This window comes from Lactuca sativa, chromosome 9 (assembly GCF_002870075.4).
Source record: "Lactuca sativa cultivar Salinas chromosome 9, Lsat_Salinas_v11, whole genome shotgun sequence".
Taxonomy (NCBI): Eukaryota; Viridiplantae; Streptophyta; class Magnoliopsida; order Asterales; family Asteraceae; genus Lactuca; species Lactuca sativa.
This window is the reverse complement of record NC_056631.2, coordinates 138,428,314-138,451,421: the sequence shown is the minus strand read 5'-3', so window position 1 is coordinate 138,451,421 and position 23,108 is coordinate 138,428,314.

Genomic DNA, 23,108 nt, shown 5'->3' with positions numbered 1-23,108 from the left:
AAGTCAGCAAATAAAGATTCTTCCGAACCTAAATCTAACACAAATAATCAAACTTAATACGATCCGTTGATCGTCCCTCTTATCTCAAACCTTCCGAAGTACCCAAGGGAGGGTACCATACACTGTTGACCGACCTCTCGTAGTCAGATAAACACCAAAGCAAATGACACTGCAGATACTTCAGGAAACGACCACCATCCGAAACATACGTCTTAGGTTCCCCCGGGAGATCCTTCGCACCTCGCACATCAGGTTCGTGAACCCAGAGAATAGAACTCACGAGGCTGACCACTATAGCCAGGTATACGCTGGCATACATCAAGTATTGGCGGTTAAGCCAAGCATGAGTTCTACCACGAACCTCTTAGCAAAACACTTTCACCCTATTCCATAACATAGGAGCCGGAGTCAAGAAAATCTCTACGGGTTGAGCAAGTAAAGTTCCGAGTGATTGAGCCATATACCCACTAGATTTGACCTAGATCGAGAAAACTCAGAACCTTCGGAAGAGTAGTTGCAGTTGATGCCCTAACTACTCATGTACCTTGCCCATCCTGTTATAGATAGGAAGTGCCATCATCCTCCACCCTCTCGCATGGAGGAAATCGCCGTCGCCCTGTAAACGATGAAATACATTCTCCGAGGTGAACACTAGGATACTGAGAACCACATAATAACCTTCGCAGCCAAGAATATTTGGTCACGTGTGGAAGTAGCTGCGTTAAATCTCATGACCCGGATCCCAAAGTGATCATAGGCTTGACACCAGCCCTTGGTGTTAGTCGAAGGGTTATGCAGGAACATACACTTTCCACGCTAGAATAAACCACAATCTTAGAGACTCCTTGGACTATTAGGTGTTCCACGAATACTATCTCACACAGAGATAGTAGAACCCCCCTCCCGAGGTAGTCCAACACTCGTCTAGTGAAACCCTGTTTCCCCGATCCTCAAGGTTTCCGTAACTCAAGCGTCGTTAGTGCAGGTCCATTTTGCACGAGTTTGGGATAGACACTCTATAGCAAACAGATAACCATAGTCACGCAACCCACTTGACGATCTAGAAAGTCCTTATCAGCCAATTGAAAGAAAACGCGAAACCGAAGACCACCTGAGCTTCCTAAGAACGAATCTGAAGGACTACACATCCAGTACATGTGAGAACGTTAGGAACTTCGGAATGGCGATCACGCCAGTAATGATCTTGCCATAGAAGTACACTATGTCCTTAGTACTGAAAATCCCTACCCCTTTTTCCGAGAGCTTAGGACCATCCGAGAATCCTCATGGAGACATGGTCCAACCCTTTTCAGACCACTACTACTTTCGGATATATCACAAGATTCACATTCGATCGATCCACTTCTTAGACCTGATTCGTGATTTCCCGACAACACTGTTCGTGCCTCACACATCTTGATAGAAACCATTGAGGACCCTGACTTCATAAATATACCAATTGGAACCCACTAGCTACACTAGACGGAATCTGCATCCCGTACGTGAAGGTCTGTCGGAATGACAAGCACAGACTAGATTTCACTTCGGTATGCGACGACAACCGTATAGGAAGCATTCCCTTACCTCTGCTTGGCCATTCATACCTACTTCCTTGCCTAAACCTGAATTTCGGGACAAAATTCCCTCTAACGGGGGGATGATGTGACAACCCAAGTGTTCCCGTTACATTTTCCCCGTTACCATTAACGGAATATCCCACTGTATAAAAGTTCCGTTAGTTAGAGGCCGTTAATTAAATAAACATTCCATTTGTTTATAATTAATATGCCGTTAAGTCGTGATAAAAGGGAATAAAAACGCATGACACACATTTCCATTAAATTGGAAAATGTCAAGTTTTATTATTACGACCACTAAATCGGGTGCGACCAAAAGCCACGTTTAACGGCAGTATCGGGTAAGATCCCACTGAGCCCCGACTCAAAACCCTATATAAGGGTGAATGGATTCTATTGGAGACTTTTTACACTCTCTCTCTATACTCTCTCTCTAGACCCGATTTCGCCCCGAATCCGCAACCAAACGCTTCCAAATTGTAAGTCCGCTTACCCTAGCTTGTTCTAAACATCACTAACTGTAATTATAGCCCAAAAACCATCCAAGAAAGCATGGGATAAGGAGTTTATGGCCCAGGAACACTCTAGGGCCGTAAACCCCTAAAATGGTGCCAAACATGCCTCTAAACTTGCCCTTAAGCTTGGAAACTAATTAGGGATCTAGCCTAGGAGTGTTTAAACATTAAAACTCATGGATTTAGGGCACAAAGGAGAGTTTACGGCCCAAGCACAAGCTTAGGCCGTAAACACCTCAAAATCTTGTATAAAGGCCCCAAAAACACTCCCAAACCTCCCTAGGGCTTAACACATAAATTGGGGACTTAGTACTTTGGGTTTAGACCACTTAAACACATCAAAATGAAGGACAAAAAGGAGTTTACGGCCCAGGTCTATACCAAGGCCGTAAACTCCCCAAAACATGCCCAAAATGTAGTTTTTGCCCCCCAAATGACCATAGGCTATTTCTATAAAATGCTAGGAAGGATTTAAGGGCTTAAAAACAAGGAAATATGGGGTGACTTGGAGTTTACGGCCCAAGCAATTACCTAGGCCGTAAACTCCCCAAAACTCATGCAAATGTTAGATTTAATCCCCCAAAATAGCATCACACTTCACTACAAAATTGCTAGAAGGGTATTTGAGGCTTGAAACTTCACTTAACTCAATGATCTAGAGTTTACGGCCGAAAACTCCTTTAGGAGTTGTTCCTAGGCTGTAAACTCCATTATAAAGCCCTTAGGAGCCTCAAATCCACTCATGCCTTTTAGGAAAAGTGCTAGGAATAATTCTATGATGCTAGTAGAAGCCTTAAAACACCCTAGAACCCATCACCATGAGTTTACGGCCATAAACTCATGGTGAGTAGTCCCTAGGCCGTAAACTACTAGATAACGGCATACTCTCGGGCAATAAACTTCATTCCTTAGCCATACACACCCTTAAACGCTACCCGGGACACCTAAACACTTAGCCAAAGTGTTCTCCGCTCCTGTGAGCGCGTATATTTGTTTAATTAGTATATAATATGATAATTGTATGTGAACATATGTTACCATATATTAAAATAGGTCATTGTGTGTGTTCAAGTCCTTGCGTGACACCGAACGCCCAAACGACACCTTCGTCGGACCTACTTACACCAGGTGAGTTCATACCCCTGAATGAAATTTTTTTTAAATGCTTTTAAATGTTTTATAGGGGGGGAATACAAGTTAAACATGCCAGTTATCATATCAATCACATGTGATTGATAACCTGCATGCACAAGAATTTAACACTGAACACTGTTTTACCGAGAAGGACACTATAAATGGCTTTCAAAAAGGTTTTTCACTTGTTCAAGTTCTTACTTTTATCGCTTTATCAAAGTTCCGTTTTCAAACTGATTTATGAAAGATTCCCAAAGATTTCTAAGGTTTTCACACTTATTTTACCAAAGAATACAAATGTGATTTTCCTGAGTATAATGGTTTTTCCATGATTTTCATGTATACGTTTACTTGTTAGTTACTGCTGCTGCGCTTATACTTATTTTATACTCCTACTCTGTAACGCTTTCACTTATACCTGAAGTCACTTATACCTGATGACGCTTATACTTATTCACACTCTTACTTAGTTTACGAGTCTACTTCGCTTATACTTGAGATCGACTCTACTTCACTTATACTTGATACGCTCTTACTTCACTTGTTGTCATCTCCACTTCGCGATGCACTTATACTTATTCGACATTTATACTTCACTTGCGACCGCTCTTACTGCACTTGTTAGACACTCCTACTTCACGAGAATCACTTTTACTTGATACCCACTCAAGCATAGTTAGATGTATGTATGTGCTTGCGTAGATGCATATAAATAATGGTTGAAGGACTTAGGAAGGTTTGTTTGCCCTATTTCCTTTTCTTCGTTGAGATGTGGTCTGGTGCGATCGGATGTCCATCTGAAGGTCATTTGATTCATTAGTTATATACTATGTATACAAGCTTAGGCATACGGGTTACTTTAGTCAGTTCAGTTCAGAGTCTCTACCTCAAGTCTACACTTACATTTGAAACCAACTATTGGGAAGTCTCTACCTCTAGTTCAACACTTTCATTAGAAATATGGGATGGATCTTCAGGACACGGCCTTCTCCGTCGTCTAGTTGGTAACCAGAGTCTCCTGTAGGGAGAGCGGACATTGTGTGTATAGATCTATACGGGATTGACACCCCCGCACCCTGACTGCTAGCTACAGTCCACGGCTCACCAAGCCAAGGGGTGACAAATGTCACATTATATAGATGCTTGTAGAGCGTCTGGTACTCTAGTGTCGGATAGTACGGTTACGAGCACCCCGGGTTACCTTATAATTCATGGCTTTAAGGTAACGGTAATTCACCGGCAATCTACACTGTATGCTGGTAACTCATTTTCAGAGTCACACTGTGCTGACCTTACAAGACGTAGCTTTCATTTGATGCTGTCTGGGGTCTGTATCCACTGTATTCACAGAATTCACTGTATTCACTGTGTTCACTGTTTTAGACCTTGCTAGACGTATCCTTCATTTGATATTGTCTGCGGTCTGTATTCATTGTTTTAGACCCTACTAGTCGTACCTTTCATTTGGTACCTTCTGGGGGTCAGTGTCTCCACATGTTAGACTGAACCAGGCGTGTCGTTTGGTTGATACTGTCCTAGAGTCTATGGTTCCTTGCCTTAGTCAGCAGTCCTAAGTGCTAAGGCATATGACTTTCCTTGATGTCGTTTGCTTTCCTCAACAATCAAATTCAGTATTTTGATAATGATAGTAATTTAGGGAAAACCACTTTTTACCCCACATTACTGACCAGCCTTGGTAGAAGGCTGCTTTTATTAAAGAAAATATAGGATTTTCTGGAAAGAACTCTAATACACAGAAAACACTTAAACTACTACTTATTAAAGTTATTTGATTGAAACGTCACCTAATACTTATGAACTCACCAGCATTTGTAAAAATGCTGATACTCGCTTTTCAAATAACTTGTGATCTCAGGTCAGGAATTAGACAGGTACATCCCCGGAGCTGCTGATGAAGATAGCTTAGTACCATGTTGTTCTTATTAGACTTACTTGTATTACTTTATATTGTTGTAATGTAACCATGTAAAACTATTACTATTAATGCAATGTTTTGTTGTACTTTGATTACTATAATGCATATGTTGTGATACTTGACTTGACGTCATCCACCCCAGAACGTTTCCACCGTTTCGGGTTTTGGGGTGTGACACTTGTTCAGCTTTCTGTAATCGATGCACATTCTCATACTTCCATCTTTCTTCTTCACGAATAACACAGGAGCTCCCCAGGGCGATGAACTAGGTCTAATGAAACCTTTGTCCAATAATTCATGCAGTTGCATCATCAGCTCCTTCATCCCCGTCGGTGCTAATCGGTAAGGTGCTTTTGCTATTGGCGTGGTTCCTGGTAACAAGTCTATTCTGAACTCGACTTGTCTATCAGGTGGTAATCCAGGAAGATCTTCAGGAAATACTTCCGGATACTCACACACCACTGGAATACTCTACATCACCTTCTTTTCTTTCTTAGCATCAATCACGAATGCTAAATATGATGTAATTTCCTTGGTCAAACACTTTATGGCTTTCATTAGGGAAATGATTCCATAATTCACTCGCCGTTTGTCCCCATACACCATAAACGAATCTTTCCCAGGCGGGTTTACTTTAACAATCTTCTTCTTGCATAAAATTTCGGCATCATTGGCGCTAAGCCAATCTATTCCCAACACGATGTCGAAACCATTTAGATCGATAGGCAATAATTCCTCGTGGAACTTATTCCCATTAAGATCGATTAAGATGTTTTTCATACGATGGCTAACAGGTACAAACTTTCCACTAGCTACTTCGACTAATAAAGCATTATCTAGTCTATCAACAGGCAAAGCTAGCTTTATACCAAACTCATGCGAAATAAAGGAGTAGTTGGCTCCAGAATCAAAAAAAATTTGAGCAGGTAATTCGTTTACGAGAAAGGTACCTGAAGCGACATCAGCTTCATCTTTAGCAGCCTCAAGTGTCATCTGGAAGGCTCTCGCCTTGGGCTTTGGTGGAATGTTGGGCCTAGCTGCCTCCTTCTTCTTCGGACAGTCTTTCAAAATATGCCCCTCTTCATTACAACCAAAACACATCCTTTTGTTTTTCGGACACTCATTGGCGAAATATCCAACCTTTCCACACTTGTAGCAGGTTACATCCTCGCTACATTTCCCAATGTGCTTTTTCTTACACTTATCACACCACTTCGCTTCGCCTCCTTTTCTTCCAAACTTTTTCGAATCAGATTTCGAAAATTTGCCTTTCTTACCGGAACCAGATGTTCCCTCAAACTTTCTCTTCTCACCAACCTCAACCTTGTCGGTGGTTCTCCCTTTAATCATGTTCTCAACAGACTTAGCAGCCCAGATAGCTACCTCTAGAGTATGTGCCTGACGTACTGGCACCTCGTACTCCCATGGGAGTCCTTTTGCATACCGGTCCACCTTTGTCAGCTCGTCTGGGACGATACGCAAGGCAAACTCCATCTTATCGGTGAAGTTATTGGTGTATTCATCAACTGACATGCTGCCTTTCGTCAATGTCAGAAACTTGTTCTCCAACTCCAACAGATTTTGAGCCGAGCAGAACTTGCGCTTGAACTGCACCAAGAACTCTGCCCATGACAATTGCAGTGGCTCATTAGGGTTTAAGGTCTTCCCTAGAGTGTTCCACCAATGAACGGCTCCACCTCGGAATTGTTGCACTGCATAGATAGACTGCAACTTGCCTCTGCAGCCACAAGTCATGAAGGCTAGCTCCATTTCGGAGATCCAATCCATAACTCCAATCGGATCCTCCTTTCCATTGAAGGTCGATGGTTTACAAGTTAGAAAGACCTTATACTTGCATCCCATTCCATCATTCCTTCCATCATGGTTATCTTGCCTAACTATCGGTAGGTTGGCTTGACCAGCAGACCCACTGAAGTTTCCACCTTCCGAGTGCCCTTCATTTAATTCGAGCTCTTCCACACGAATTGACAGTTCTTCACGATTCTGTTGAAGCAACCGTCTAGTTTCATCCATCTGACGATCCAACATCGTTTGAATCATCATTTGCACACTAGCCATGGTTATTGGCTCAAGTGCTGCTGCTACGACAGGTATTTGTTCAATCACTGGTGGTTGATTCCTGTTTTCGTCAGCATTTCCAACTCCACTTCTTGTTCTCACCATTTAGATCTACACACCGAATAAGGTGAAATTAGATCCTCAATCACGATAGATATTCAAATCATCCTTATCACTCCGAAACGTTTACATGCTAGTTCTAATATCGTAGACGCACGCTTAGAATCCTACACACATAAGGTTTCTAGATCCGGTCGGCAACAAACCATAGATCCGAACAAATAATATTATATATGGCAACATATAACATTTAGCACATACAACTTTTTAGGCAACTTTCCTAAAATAAACTAGTGCTCGTGTCTAAAACATAACAGACACACATCTCAAAACTTCACTTAGCATTCTAAGTTTAAGTCTAGAAATCCTACAAATTCCTAGTTCGCTTAAACTAATGCTCTGATACCAATTGTGACATCCCCAAAATCTCGGCCAGAAAAGACCGATTTTCATTTATGCATTTAAAATAATTTTAGAGTAAATCCTTTTGATTTGAAAGAGTTGCGGAATTTTTTCCCAAAAACAAACCATGATAAAACAATGTTTACCAAAGCATTTCACAAAAGAAATGTATTTTCATTATATAATCAAAACCCAGGGTGTCATGTTCCGATACAGACCAATAAGCATAAACGATAACATTACAAGTCATTCAACAAATATAAACATATATAGACTTGTAAACAAAACAACGTGATGGTTCATCCATCTTCTGCCCTCGCGCCACTTCCTGTAATACTAATAAAACTGAGTGGGTCAGGCTTGGGAGCCTGGTGAGCATATAGGGTTTTCAACCCACAATAAATAATCATATTTAATTTTCACCAACCAACAATAACCCAATTACCCATTCCCGTTATTCTCACTTTATGTCCCTAAGACAACTAACATAAGGGACCTAGTCTAAGAATATTTCATCAGGGCGACAACACATGCTTCGGGGGTTCCTCAGCAATATAAGTCAAATAAGGCAACCATGAGGGGGATGGAGTACAGCGAATGAACACCCAAGTTCATTAACACCTACAGGTGGCGAAACTGCTAATGTTCCACAAGACTATCTAGAAAAGCCTGTGGTCGTCATCTAAACTCCGCTAGATGACTAAATCAAACAACAACGAGGCCTCTCATCTGTTTATTACACACCAACTATCTACCCATGTTCTACCCAACATATTAGTAGATAGAAATATAGATTTTATACATAGTTTAACAAAAACTGTATAGCATGCTTTAATCAATACATATTCCACATAACAGATGAGGCACGCACACACATAACATGTATTTCATAGAGAATAAATCATATCTATGAGATAGAAGAAAGTGAATACACATTCACACACATAACCACAAAATTATACACATAATACGTATTCCGTGTAAAATACTTCATAATTATGCGTTAGAAGAAAGTAACTACACACTCACACATATAAACAACAATATACTTAATACACTCGAACCATACTTGTATTATTATTGTGTTTATGAAAGGTAGTATACACTCAGTTGATCAGAAGATGATCGGACAGCACTACGACTTGCAGAAGTAGTAATTCTCAGCAGATCTGGAAGATCTCCACAAAAATCAAACTTCTCGCGGGCAGAGCTTCGGCTCGGGAATCGCACTTCTCGGGATCTCAGGACTTGCTTCGGGGCTCGAGAATAATACCGGGGCTTCGGGGTATTTCTGGCACGCAAATCGATGCAAAACGGGAGAGAGAAGAGAGAAAAATAGCAATTGAGTCGGCTGCCTTCGAATCCTATTTATAGGAGGCTGGAGCCTCGGAGTACGCGGGCCGTACAGCAGTACGCGGGGCGTACTGCTCCGAAACGTCATCGCTTACGTATCCGAAGTGCTCGATTGCGAGTGTCGACATTCCTCGGTGTATGCGGGGCGTACTTCGGATCAGATCGGTGACTCCTTCGGATAATCATCCGAATTAAAGATTAAATTTAAATACAAATTATTTAATAAACTTCGGAAACTCATATCTTCTTCATACCAACTCCGTTTTCGACGTTCTTTATATCCACGCGAAGGTGAGACTATGCTCTACAACTTTCGTTTAGACTTCGTCGGCTAATTTTAACTTTATTTTTATTATTTATTTTTAATAGGCCGGGACAGAAAAACTTCGTTATAAATTCATAACTTCTTCGTTTGACGTCCGTTCTCGCCTAACTTTTCATCGCTTTGATACCAACAACGAGACCTTCGATCCTCGTTTAGATTGCTTCGGCTAAAAACCGCTCGATCTCAAATCGAGTATTTCAGGCTGCATACCGCTAAGCCGAAACTTCGATAAATCATAACTTCCTCATACGAAGTCAGATTTGGGCGTTCTATATATATTCGGAAACCTTGTTTCAACTACTACAACATTAACCAAAGATATCAAGTTTATTTTACACTTAAATTTTGACGCTTATTTTTAGTCTTAATTAATCAAACCACATAATTAAGCAATTAAGCACAAAACACATAATACTCAAATAATACAATCTTATTATTTCAAAACGAGTTACAAAGGTTAACCTAGACTATTACATTGCTAAAAATGGCAAGCCCAGAAACACAGGCGTTACACCGCTACCTTCTAAACCGTAGTTACAACTGTCGTGATGGCTGCCGTGACAGCTGTCCTTGCGCACCGTAGCGCTATCAGCACAGGCAATGCTGATGTTCGGATTGAAGATTCCAATCATAGTATCAATCCAGGAAGTCGCCAAACAGTAACAGTTATAGGCTCGCAAAGCCGAAAGACAGAGAACAAGAAACAAAAGTGTTAAGCCTAGAAAGAACGCAAGAAATCCCAAAGGCTGGCTATGCAACAGCAACAAGTGGAAACCATTGCCATTCTAGTGTCGAGCAAGCCATACGAGGGAAAACTCCCGAAGTGTGATAAGTGTAGTTTCCATCATCATGGGGCTTGCCATGAGATGCAGTGTTGCAATTGCCTAAAAATAGGGCACCACGCTCGTGGCTGTGGAGCACCGGCACGACCCATCACTCAAGTCCCTTTCATCGGGACTAACCCTACACACGAGAGTAGTTATAAAGCCGAACGCTTTAGGAAGCAATTTCAAAGGTGGAGTAATGAGGAAGGCACTCATGTCCACATAACACTGGCTAAACACCTCACTTCCACCACCAATATTGGTGCTGTCCAGATATGTCACCAATGCGGTGAAATTGGACACTTCAAGAAATATTGCCCGATAGCAAAGAACTCGGGTGCTGATGGGAAGATTCTTAGGATCACAGCTGCAGGAGAGCCTACGCCGGAACCATGGTTAATGTAACTTAGGCATGTTGTTGTAACAGACTTATAAACTATCCAGAACTAGCGCAACTAGAGTCTTACCTTTTGCGAGATCCTGTCTGTATAGGGATTCTCGTGATGCGTATACTTGTCTTTTGTAGTATATCTTATTCGCAGCAATAGTCTTGTGGTAAATCTAAAGTATTGTAACTCTGTTCATGGTTGCACGGTTGTGTTTTGTCTGTAAACGTCTTATGTTCAAATCTAATGTCTTTAAGTTTTAGTATGATTTCGAAATTATCGTACGACTCGATTCAATTTGATCCTCACAAAAACAGCTTCATACGTACATCTCTTTCTTCTAGATCACTTTTCCAGCGAAGCCGTCATATCAGGACACCGAAGTACTCATGCCAGGAGAACCTCTTAGTTATTTTCTTTCCGAAGAAATCCCCGAAGTACCACTCGTGCAGTACGTCAAGTTTAATCCAAGGATTCATGCGATTGATCTATCACTGTGGAATGTATACATAAGAGGGATATATAATCAAGGTTCTACAGATTTAGAATTGATGATTCCGCTTTAACTTCTTTTTCCTCGAAAGGAAGTGAGCTTAAAGAAGAATCAGTTATTCGACTACCTTTTCAATCTTAATTATATATGACTCGTATACAATAGATTGTGATTGTGAAAACATGTATGAATTCTAATATGAACTTCAGGACGGGGAATGGCCTAAGCCTACGAGTAAGCGCATCGTCGTGTGAACAAACTTAGAACCAAGTACGACTCTTATAAACAAATCGTCCTATAGTCTAAACACCTACGGAGATACCAGAATAGTACAGACAACTTAACGAACTACACAGAAATAGAATTAGAAGACTAGGCTTCTCACCCTGGAGAACCCCGGTCATATTCTTCCAGAGATCGACGGATCGCATCGTATGTACCTCGGCTATCGAGTACTCCGTCAAGATTTTTCATTAGAAATCGTTATCTCTACCTCGCATAGATGAAATGGTTGAGCAAACGCAAGGAAAGAATTTCTTTCAGAAATGGATCTGAGATCCGAATATCACCAGTTCGAGTGTTAGGGAAGGATGTCCGGAAGACTATCTTCCGAATTCGATGCGGACACTTCGAGTCTGTAGTGATAACCTTTGGATAGGACCAATACGCCCATAGCTTTCATGAGCTAAACGAGTAGGGTACGTCTTTCTTACTTGGATCAGTTCGTCATTTCTCCATGTAATGACTTACTTATCTACCCTCGTAGTAAGAAGAAAATCCATGGAAACATTTCCTATAGAGGAACTTTTAGCGAAGTTCTCTAGGCACGAGTTTTGAAATTGAAGAGTCGAATTTCTATGACACACTGTTAGTAATGCTGAAAATTTGGAGTACTTTTTCAATTTTTCAAAACTATGAGCATTTGTCGACACCGGAGACGCCGACGGTCATTCGCCAAATTCTAGGTCTTACCGACCTACTGTCATTGTTCATTCAGAACTCCTCGCAAATTACAGAAACCCGTACGACTTTGACCCAGCAGGGGGTGGCCTTTGACTGGGAAGTTAAGCAAGAAAAGGAACCTTTGGAATTCCAAGTGAGTAACCAAGTTCTTTAGGAGAACTCACTATGGGAATGGCTTAATACGCTTCGTATCGTGTGGAAAGCTAAATCCAATATAGTTAGGACCTCCGAGATTCTTATCAGAATCGGTCTTGTGCCTCACACAAACTAGACCTACTCCGCGAACTCAGTAACGTACATTATACTCTTAGCGTCTCGATCATCAAACCATACCTTTCCATTAGGACTCTTGTAAGTCCACTCATCGAAATCCTCGCCTCCGTATTAGAACTGTAGTGACCCTCGACCGAGAGGTCAAGCGGACGAAGCAACGTCGTCGCCAGTTAGTGAAGATTCATTGGATTGCCAACCGAGAACCCGATTTCACTTAGGTGCGCTGGAACCAATCGATTAGGAAGTTTCCTCCTCACGACTCGATCATTCGTACCTACTTCCTTATCTAAGTTCTAATTTCGGGACGAAATTCCCTTTAACAGGGGGATGATGTGACAACCCGAAATTTCCATTCTGAACAAACCATATCAATCCAATAGAAGTTAGAACAGTTACAGTGAAATTCCAGACTTCGAGTATAAGTTTGGCAGTTTTTCAGGATTTACATTTAAGGAGATATCAGGAGAGTGGATGCACTAGGGTTTCATGCAACACTGTTATTCCAACACTCTGTTGTGACAACCCGATATTTCGGGTCAATGTAATGTAAAACCGATCAAATTTAGGTCAAAATGTAACCTTCCTAAAATCTTATTCGGATTAAATAAAGTAATAGAAATCATATCAAGGTTTGCGTACATAAAAAGAACGTCCAAATCTGACTCCGGATGAGGAAGTTATGAAATTTTGAAGAAATTCCTTAATCACGTCATTTTAATAAATAAATAATAAAAATAATTTCGGAATTAGCCAACGGAATCTAAACGAAAGTCGTAGATCATGGTCTCACCTTCGCGTGGATATAAAGAACGTCAAAAACGGAGTTCGTATGAGAGAGATATGAATTTTTGAAGTTTATTTAAAATAAATAAGAATTTAATTATAAATTCCCGGTAATATCCGAAGGGGAGTCATCGGATTGGACCGAAGTACGCCCTGCGTACCCTCGTACGCCCCGCGTACTGAGATCGAGGGTCTCGGATCGTCCACGTCGCGCTATCCGAAGAATCTAACCCGTCCGACCCGTCCGAAGCTCCGACCCGTCCGACCCGGCGTCCCATCCGACCCGCGTACCCAGCAACCCGTCCCATCCGAACCGAGGCAGTCGAGGCTTCGGTCATGCATGACGTACGCGTACGCGCTGCGTACGAGCGTACGCCCCGCGTTCGGAGGCGGTTCAGCCTTCCTATAAATAGGATGCGAGGCTTTCCGAAAATGTTGCTCATTTCTCTCCTCTCTCTCACAACTTTGTCTCGTTTTCCGTGCCCGTTATAACCCGAAGCTCTGGTCTTTTTGCTCAAGTCCCGAGGGTCGATTTTACTCCCGAGATTCCCGAGAATCCCGAGAAAAATCCGTTTTCTGAGACGAAACTCTGCCCGGTTTTCCATCTCGCTTTCTTCAATCAATCAAGTGAGTTTCATACCCCTTAATCAACCTGTTAAATATTCTAAATGCTTTTATATGCTTTCAAAAGGGGGGGGAATGCAAGTTAAATACTTATAGTTATTGTTTCAATCACCTGTGATTGTACTAATCACATGTGATTAATAACTGGGGAAATCAGTGGTTTTATCACTATTCAAACTATCTATCAAACTGTTTTACTTCTAAATGTTTTCCAAACCCATTTACTTTTCGAATTTACACTACAACTGTGATTTAAGCAGATGTTCCTTATACTTAAACTGTTTTAATCAAATCTACACCTTCAAATGGTTTTAAAGATTGACATCAAGTCAATCTTTCTATAAAAATAATACTTATGTTTCAAATGCCTTATAAATACTTATTTATGCTTTTATATTACAAATTGCATGCCCATATATGTATAAACGTATAAATAATGTTTAAAGGACTTAGGAAGGCTATCCACCTTGTTTCCTTTTCCTCGATTTGGATGTGGTCTGATAGGATTTTGGGTGACCATCCGAAGGTCGTTTCCATATTAATTATATATCAAATATACATATATAGACATGAAAGTACTTCCATAATCATATGTACTAAACGCACTGTTAACAAATTACCATCGGGGTAACACAGAATCATACTATTACAACTGCTAGATCAATGAGTCAGTTCATTCATGAGTCTATACTAGGAAGAGAATATATACAACTATACTACGAGAACATATACGACTATACTAGAACAAGAAACATTTCATCACACATGCAAGAATACGATAACAAATGTGATCCACTGTATCGGAGCATGCCTTAAATGTCATGGCCCGAGTTGTAGCCAGAATTCTCTTGGAGGGAGAGCGTTGAGTTTGCGTATAGATCTATACTGGATTGACTATCCTACACCTTGCTGCTAGCTACAGCCGGACCTGCAGGTCTGCGGGTGCCAAACGTCATTCCGTTATTACGACCGTTCTTTATGTCGTTGTTATCAGTCGATAGTATGGTGCAATTATCACATTATACCTTAATATAAATCCGGTTTAAGGTAGTAGTAATTAGTACAACAGTAGTTCTTATTATACAAAACTACAGTACTACAATGATTTACCCATTACATATTTTGGTGATAATCTCACTTAAGCATTAATGTACAAACTATATTTTATCAAATGATAGTTATACTTGGGAAATCACACACTTTTACAACAGACGAGTTTACAAAACAGTTAAGCCTTGGTAGAAGGTTACTATTATAGAAAATATAGGATTTTCTGAGAGATTCAAACTTTTGCAAATACTGTTAAACATTCATTTACATTTTTACAAACTTATACATTGAGACAAGTTCAAACGTTTTTGACAATGAACATTGACACTAAAATACTTATGAACTCACCAGCTTAATGCTGATAAACTCTTTCAAAATAACTTGTATTCTCAGGTCATCAGTAGACAGGTACCGATGCCAGCTTTTGAGATGATGGAGCGTACTCAAGACTCATCATTTTGTTATTTTGATTTACGTTATATTTTTGGTGTCTAAAATTTTACAGAACACACATGTATTAAATTTATATATTTAATGCAATGGATGATGTTGTTTGCCTATTTACATTTACTGTGTTGTGATTACCTTACATGACGTCCTCCACCCCAGAACGTTTCCGCCGTTCTTGGTTTTGGGGTGTGACATCTGTTATATTAGAAATCATTTCAGGAATAAAAATATTTTCTGCCAAAAATATCTCAGGACTATAAATAGAATTCTGATCCAAATTGGTTCATTAGTTACATTTCCAACTAGAGAAAAGCCATTTTCTCTCTCACGGATCTTTGGGTTTGTATCCCAAATCGTGAGTACACTTCTCTAGTTGTCTTATAATGCTTATAATGTGCTTAAAAACTTAGATTACATAGCAAATCTGTGAGATTCGGGAGTTTACCGCCCAAGAACGTTCTTGGAGAGTAAACTCCTATATGTGGCTTAAATGCTACCTAGTCTTTTCCCCATGTTAGGTAACTACCTTAGGCTTGTATGCTAGTGTGTATATGACTAGAAAACATCAAAATCGGATCAAGACCTCAAGATTTGGGAGTTTACCGCCCAAGAACACGCGGAGAGTAAACTCCATTTTAAGGGATAAAAGTGTCCCAAAGTCCCTCAAAGCCTTAGAACTCAAAATAAAAGCCTTCATTACATATTTAGGACACCAAAATCAATTAGAAACAAGGATGAAAAGTGAGTTCACGGCCAAGGGTGTTCTTGGGCCGTGAACCCCATGTTTAAGTGCCAAAATGCTCTTAAAACCTTCCTTAAACCAAGAGACTAATTTGGGCATGTACCCCAAGGTGTTCACGACCCAAAAGGTTCTAGGGCCGTGAACTCCATAAAATGGTGCCAAATGGTGCCATAAACTCTTCTAAAGCCAAGTACAAAAGCCTAGTTTAGTACCTAGTTAATTTAGAGACTTGAAAACACCATAAACACCCTCCCAAGGGAGTTTACGGCCGTAAAATCCAAGGGAATATGGTCCCAGGGCCGTAAACTCCTAAAAGGAGTTATATTATGCCCTAAACTCTTCCATAGACCAAGCCATTAAGTAGAAATGCTTATTAGGGCCTTATAGAGCATCAAACATCAAATGGACATGTAGGTATGAGTTCACGTCCGTAAACTCATTAGTTCACGGCCGTAAACTCATTTGGTAGTGTTGTTAAGGTCGTGAACTCCGTTATGGAGTTTTCCTTGAGCCCTACACAGAATAGCTTCCCCTACAAACACTTAGATGCAATCCTAGAGGCTAATAACACTTGATAAAGGTGTTTAGCATGTCCTAGGGTGTCTTGACTTGTTTATTAGTTGTTTATAGACTAATTTGTTACATATATGTGAAATTATATGTTAACTAGGATCATAAGTGTGTTCAAGACTTCACTTGACACCTAGCAGTCCTACCTCTTCAGTTCATCCGTATCACCCACAACAGGTGAGTTCATACCCCTTAGTCAATGTTTTAACTATTTTTAAATGTTTTATGGGGGGTACAAGTAGAAATCATGCCATTTATTATATCAATCACATGTGATTAATAAGCAGCATTTAAATGATTTACTACTCATTAGCCGTTTTACCAAACAGTTTCCTTCAAATGATTTTCATAAACATTTTATATGTTTTAAAACTCCTTATTACACTGTACATTTTACTCTGTATGTTTTATTTCAAACTTATTTACAATTGTGATTCAAACAAATGTTTCCTTATACTAAATTGTTTTATCAAACCCATGCCTTCAAACCGTTTTATAGATTGACATCAAGTCGATCTTTTCTTAAGATAATAATTATGTTCAAAGGTTTTACAAAACTTATTTATGTTTTTATATTATAAATTTCATGCCACTATATGTATAGTCATATAAGAAATGTTTAAAAGACTTAGGAAGGCTATCCACCCTATTTCCTTTTCGCGCTTGAGATGTGGTCTGGTGGGATATCGGGTACTCGTCCGAAGGTCGTTTAAATATTAGTTATATAACATATGTACATATATAGTCATAAAGGTCCATCTAGTTCATCAAATGCCCTTGGGTAGCAAGGGTATACATCCATGTCCATACGTACCAGTTAGATTACTAGTAAACTACCATATGGGTAGTTTAGGAAGATACTAGAACTATTACTAGAACACAATATCATACTATGGGTTAGTTCATTCATGAGTCAATACTTACTACTATGAGAACATATACAACTATACTAGGAAGAGAACATATACAACGATACTAGAACAAGTAACATTACATTACATATACATGAATACGTTAATAATTGTGATCCACTGTCTCAGAGCATGCCTTAAATGTCATGGCCTGAGTTGTATCCAGAATTCTCTTGGAGGGAGAGCGTGAGTTTGCGTATAGATCTATACTGGATTGACTATCCTACACCTTGCTGCTAGCTACAGCTGGACCTGCAGGTCTGCGGGTGCCAAACGTCATTCCGTTTTTACGAGCATTCATATGTCGTTGTTACCAGTCAATAGTATGGTGCAATTTATCACATGATCCCTTAATATAAATCCGGTTTAAGGTAGTTAGTACAGCAGTAGTTCCTATAATACAACACTACAGTACTACCTTAATTTCCCCTTTTCATATATTTAGTGATCATTTCACTTAAACATTTAATGTAAAAACTATATTTTGATAATGATAGTTACACTTGAGAAAATTACACACTTTTACATGAAAGGAACATTTAGAATAGTTAAGTCTTGGTAGAAGACTACATTGAGAACAGTTAACTCTTGGTAGAAGACACCTTTTTATAAAAGTAGGAATCATAGGGATTTCTAGGTTTTTCAAACATTTACAGTAGTTTTACAAACATTTTCATACTTACAGTTCGTTTACAAACAGTCTCATGCTTACAGTTCATTTACAAACATTCTCATGCTTACAGTTCATTTACAAACAATTTCTTACATACAAATTAAGACACTAAAATACTTATGATCTCACCAGCTTCAAAGCTGATACTCGCTTTCAAAATTAATTGTATCCTCAGGTCATCATAGACAGGTACTGATGCAAGGATTAGGGAAGATGGAGCTCGTCGAAGACTCATCTTTCATTTTGATTTATGCTTTAGTGTTTATCAAAATTTGACAGAACACACTTGTATAATAATTATATTATTAATGCAATGGATGATGTTGTTGCTTGTTTACTACTTTTCATTGTTGTGATACTGTACATGACGTCCTCCGCCCCAGAACGTTTCCGCCGTTCTTGGTTTTGGGGTGTGACATTATAGAAGTCACGTCTTTACTTTTGTTCAAACTAATGTATTTATAAAACATGTATTACGCTTTCAAACAAATGTAAATATTCCTGTGTAATGTAATGGTTGTGTTTACTATGCTTACTATGTACATTGGTTGTGATACTTTACATGACGTCCTCCGCCCTGGAACATTTCCGCCATCGGTTTTGGGGTGTGACAAAAGATAAGGAAGTTTGTACTCAAAAGGAATCAGATCATCCAAGAAGAAGTGGGAAAGCTCCTCAAGACAGGGATGATCAAGGAAGTGAAGTTCCCGAGATAGCTAGCTAATATATTTATCGTACAGAAGAATGGCAAGTGGCGAGTATGTGTAGACTACATAGATCTTAACGAGGCTTGTCCTATGGATCCTTTTCCTTCACAACATATTGAATCCATGATAGATGCAACGGTTGGCCATAAACTCTTAACCTTCATGGATGCTTTAGCAGAATTCCAACAAATCTAGATGGAACCATTCGATCAAGAAGATACTGCCCTTATAACACCAACAAGTATATATTGTTACACGGTAATGCGTTTTGGTCTTAAAAATGTAGGTGCAACATATCAAAGACTGGTGAAGCGGATGTTTAAAGATAACCTAGGGGACACCATGGATGTCTACATTGACGACATGGTGGTGAAGTCCATGAAAGTTGAAGATGATATCAGTGATCTCAAAGAATCCTTCGACATTCTAGATGAATACAACATGAAGTTGAATCCGTCTAAATGCCACTTTGGGATGAAGTCGGGTAAGTTCCTTGGGTATATGGTAACCAAGAGAGGAATAGAAGAAAGCCCGGAGTAGATCAAAGCAATCATCGAGCTGAAATCTCCATCTTCAACAAAAGACATCCAAAGGCTAACCGGAAGAGTAGCAACACTTAGCAGGTTCATTTCAAGATCCCCAGAAAGGTGTAATCCCTTCTATGACATTTTGAAGAAGAACAAGAAGTTTGAATGGACCAAAGAACACAAAGAAGCTTTTCAGGAACTCAAAGGATACTTAAGTTTCGTGCCACTTCTAGTGAAGCCTATAGATGGAGAACCACTTCTCCTCTCCCTCTCAGTATCCTCAAGTGCGGTAAGTGATGCCCTAGCCAATGATCTTAACGGAGACCAACTTCCTATCTACTGTGTAAGAAAAAGTATTTTGGATCCTGAGACCAGGTATTATCATCTTGAAAAATTAATTATTGCATTAGTAATTTCTTCTACTAAGTTAAGACATTATTTCAAGACACATACTATACATGTTAAAACTAATTATCTTATTAAGAACGTGATGAGAAAACCAGAGACGTCAGGAAGGATGGAAAATGGTCAGTGAAGTTAATCACGTTTGACATCAAATATGAGCCAAGATCCACCATAAAGTAACAAGCATTAGCAGACTTTGTGGATGACTTTAGTGATGATCTACATAACGAAGTAGACATTGAAGCTAAACAACTCCTAGAACATGAACACTTGGGAAAATGGACACTATTCTTGGATGGAGCATCAAACCAAAAAGGAACCGGGCTAGGGATCATACTAAAATCGCCACAGGGGGACATCCTACCCCAGGCAGTTAGTTGTGAATTCAACACAACCAACAATGAAGCAAAATATGAAGCACTCATCATGGGACTACAATTGGCTAAGGATCTTCAAATCAAGGATCTTCAGGTATTTGTTGATTCTTTATTATTAACTAATCACTTTAATGGATCTTATGCAATGAAAGGTGAAAGATTAGCTTTATACCTCGAGATCCTCAAAACATTAGCCTCTGATTTTGAAAACTTTAGCCTAACCCAAGTTCCCAGAGAAGAAAACACAAAAGCAGACTATAACATCCCAAAAACAAAGTCTAAAAGTTTCGTTTTAATTTAATAATAAAACCATAAATAACTCCATCACATAAAAATCATAAGGCATGTATCAAATCTCATGTCAAAATATATCAGAGTATAATCATCCCAAGCTAAACAAATGGTGTGTGTACTGCAATCCTCCCGAGCTCCTCTTTTGAAAACTGAGTACCTGAAACTAAAAACCAAAACTGTAAGCACGAAGCTTAGTGAGCTCTCCCAAACTACCACATACGATATAATAGCATATAAAGCACATACAAGGCCTCTCCCATTGCATCAGACCGAAGTCCGGAACTAACCAGGGCCTTGCCCTCTACATCGGACCAAATTCTGGAAACTGCATCGGACCGAGGTCCGGAACTAACCAGGGACTTGCCCTCTGCATCGGACCAGAGTCCGGAAACTACATTAGACCGAAGTTTGGAACTAACCAGGGCCTTGCCCTCTGCATCGTACCAAAGTCCGGAATCTGACTGAACATAGCATGGCATAAGCATAACATATAGCATGATCACCTATACTTCATAATGCATCAGACCGTAGTCTGGAACACATAACACATAATCCTACCTGAGTCACGAAGACATCAAGCATACTAACTACTGCATCAGACCAAAGTCTGGAATCTGACTGAACATAGCATAGCAGAAGCATAACATATATCATGATCACATATACTGCATACTGCATCAGACCGTAGTCTGAAACACATAACACACATTCATGCCTGAGTCACGAAGACATCAAGCAAACTAACTACTGCATCGAACCGAAGTCCGGAAGCTACTGCTAACTAAACGGGTCAGCATTGTGGCCGTAGACCCATTCCTACTGGAAGGGAAACTCACCTCACACTGCTGAAGTCCCGCAAACTCAATCCCACACTGTTGAAGTCCCGCAGACTCGACCCCAGCTGCTAGATGACAGATTCCCGATCTGTCAACATCAAAAAAACACCTAATTAATAATTGGTATAGTTTATCGACTGTACATACTAGGTTTTCACTATGAAAATAGTAATACAAACAATTTATCATTACTAAATAGCTTTTCATTATTCTACACATAACCGTCAATATAGTTTTGTGAGACATACCTTCAAGTACTTATCGAAATGCCAATGAAAGCCCTAATTTTATAACCAGAGTCTCCTGGAGGGAGAACGTGAATTTGTGTATAGATCTATACGGGACTGAGAATCTTGCACCCTTACTGTTAGCTACAGTTGGAACGGAAGTTCTGGGGTGACAAATGTCATAACGATTCCGACGCCTAAAGAACGTCATATCAGGCCACCCTAGGTCATCAAGCATGGTTATAAAAACTCACAATTTGGTATTAACAATACGATTAGTGTACGAACACATAAACAATGGTAAATAGTTTTATTTAATAATAATACTACACTACAAGACTTTACAGTACAACTGGTGAATCCAGGAACATACATTCGAACTAGTAAGACATAAAGGACCTTTATTGCTAATTCTATGATTCCTTAGTTTATACATCAAAGTTATACATAAATAATATCCGATAGGCAGTGGAATGTGTGATTTCCGCCTCATTTCTTGTTCCTTGTTTGGTTGTGGGCTTAGGGCAGAACCACTTAATCGACTGTTCATTCGATCTTGATTATATATAACTTGTATAAACTAAGTAATCATAGGAGGAACAGATATGGGTGATACTACTACATACAAGTACAATACACTATTTTCTAACATAGAAATTTACATTTCAGAAAACATCCATTTTATGGTTTTAATGTGGATTAAAACTACATCATATTGTTTCAAAGTACAATAGCAATTACACATTTTGATCTTAGGGTTTTAAGACTACAATACATTTGCAACAGAAAATATTGGATTTTCTAGAGAAACAAACTAACATTTTCAAGGAACAAAGAACACACCATTTTCATATAAAATGCTTATGAACTCACCAACTTAAATTTTGATACACTTTCAAAACCACTTGTATTCTCAGGAAACTAGTAGACAGGTACACACACAGGTTTAAAGAAGACGGAGCATAATAGCATCATGTCTTAGTTTTTTATGTATACTTTTGGAGTTAAATATACAATGATTCAAATACAATGTAAATACTATATTATCAATACAATGGTTTTTGTTGCACTGATTACAATTATGCGATTCTTGTGATATTGTACATGACGTCATCCACCCCCAAACGTTTCCGCCGTTCCGGTTTGGGGGTGTGACAGCTTCTACTCCAAACACCAAGGATTATGGGGTTTGGGTTGTGTCTACTTTGGAAATGATCCTATCTACCCATAGTATGAAAGGAATTTCTTTCGCCCATCTTCCTTACCTTTCGTCCAGCCTTTTCTGCAAGCTAGTGTCTATGATTTTGTTGCCAGATTCTGCTTGACCATTGGCTTGAGGGTGGACAGGTGTGGACATTACCATCCTAATTCTCCAACTTATGCAAAAGTCTCTTGTCCTTTTGCTTATAAACTGGGATCCATTTTCGCATATGATTTCGGTAGGGATCCCGAACCTTGTCAAGATATTGCGTTTAATGATGGAAACTACCTCTTTGTCTCTTACCTGGAGAAAAGCTTTGACTTCTATCCACTTTGAGAAGTAGTCAATCATCACTAGCATGAAGACCTTTCCTCTAGGATCCAATGATAATTTGCCCACCATATCCATCCC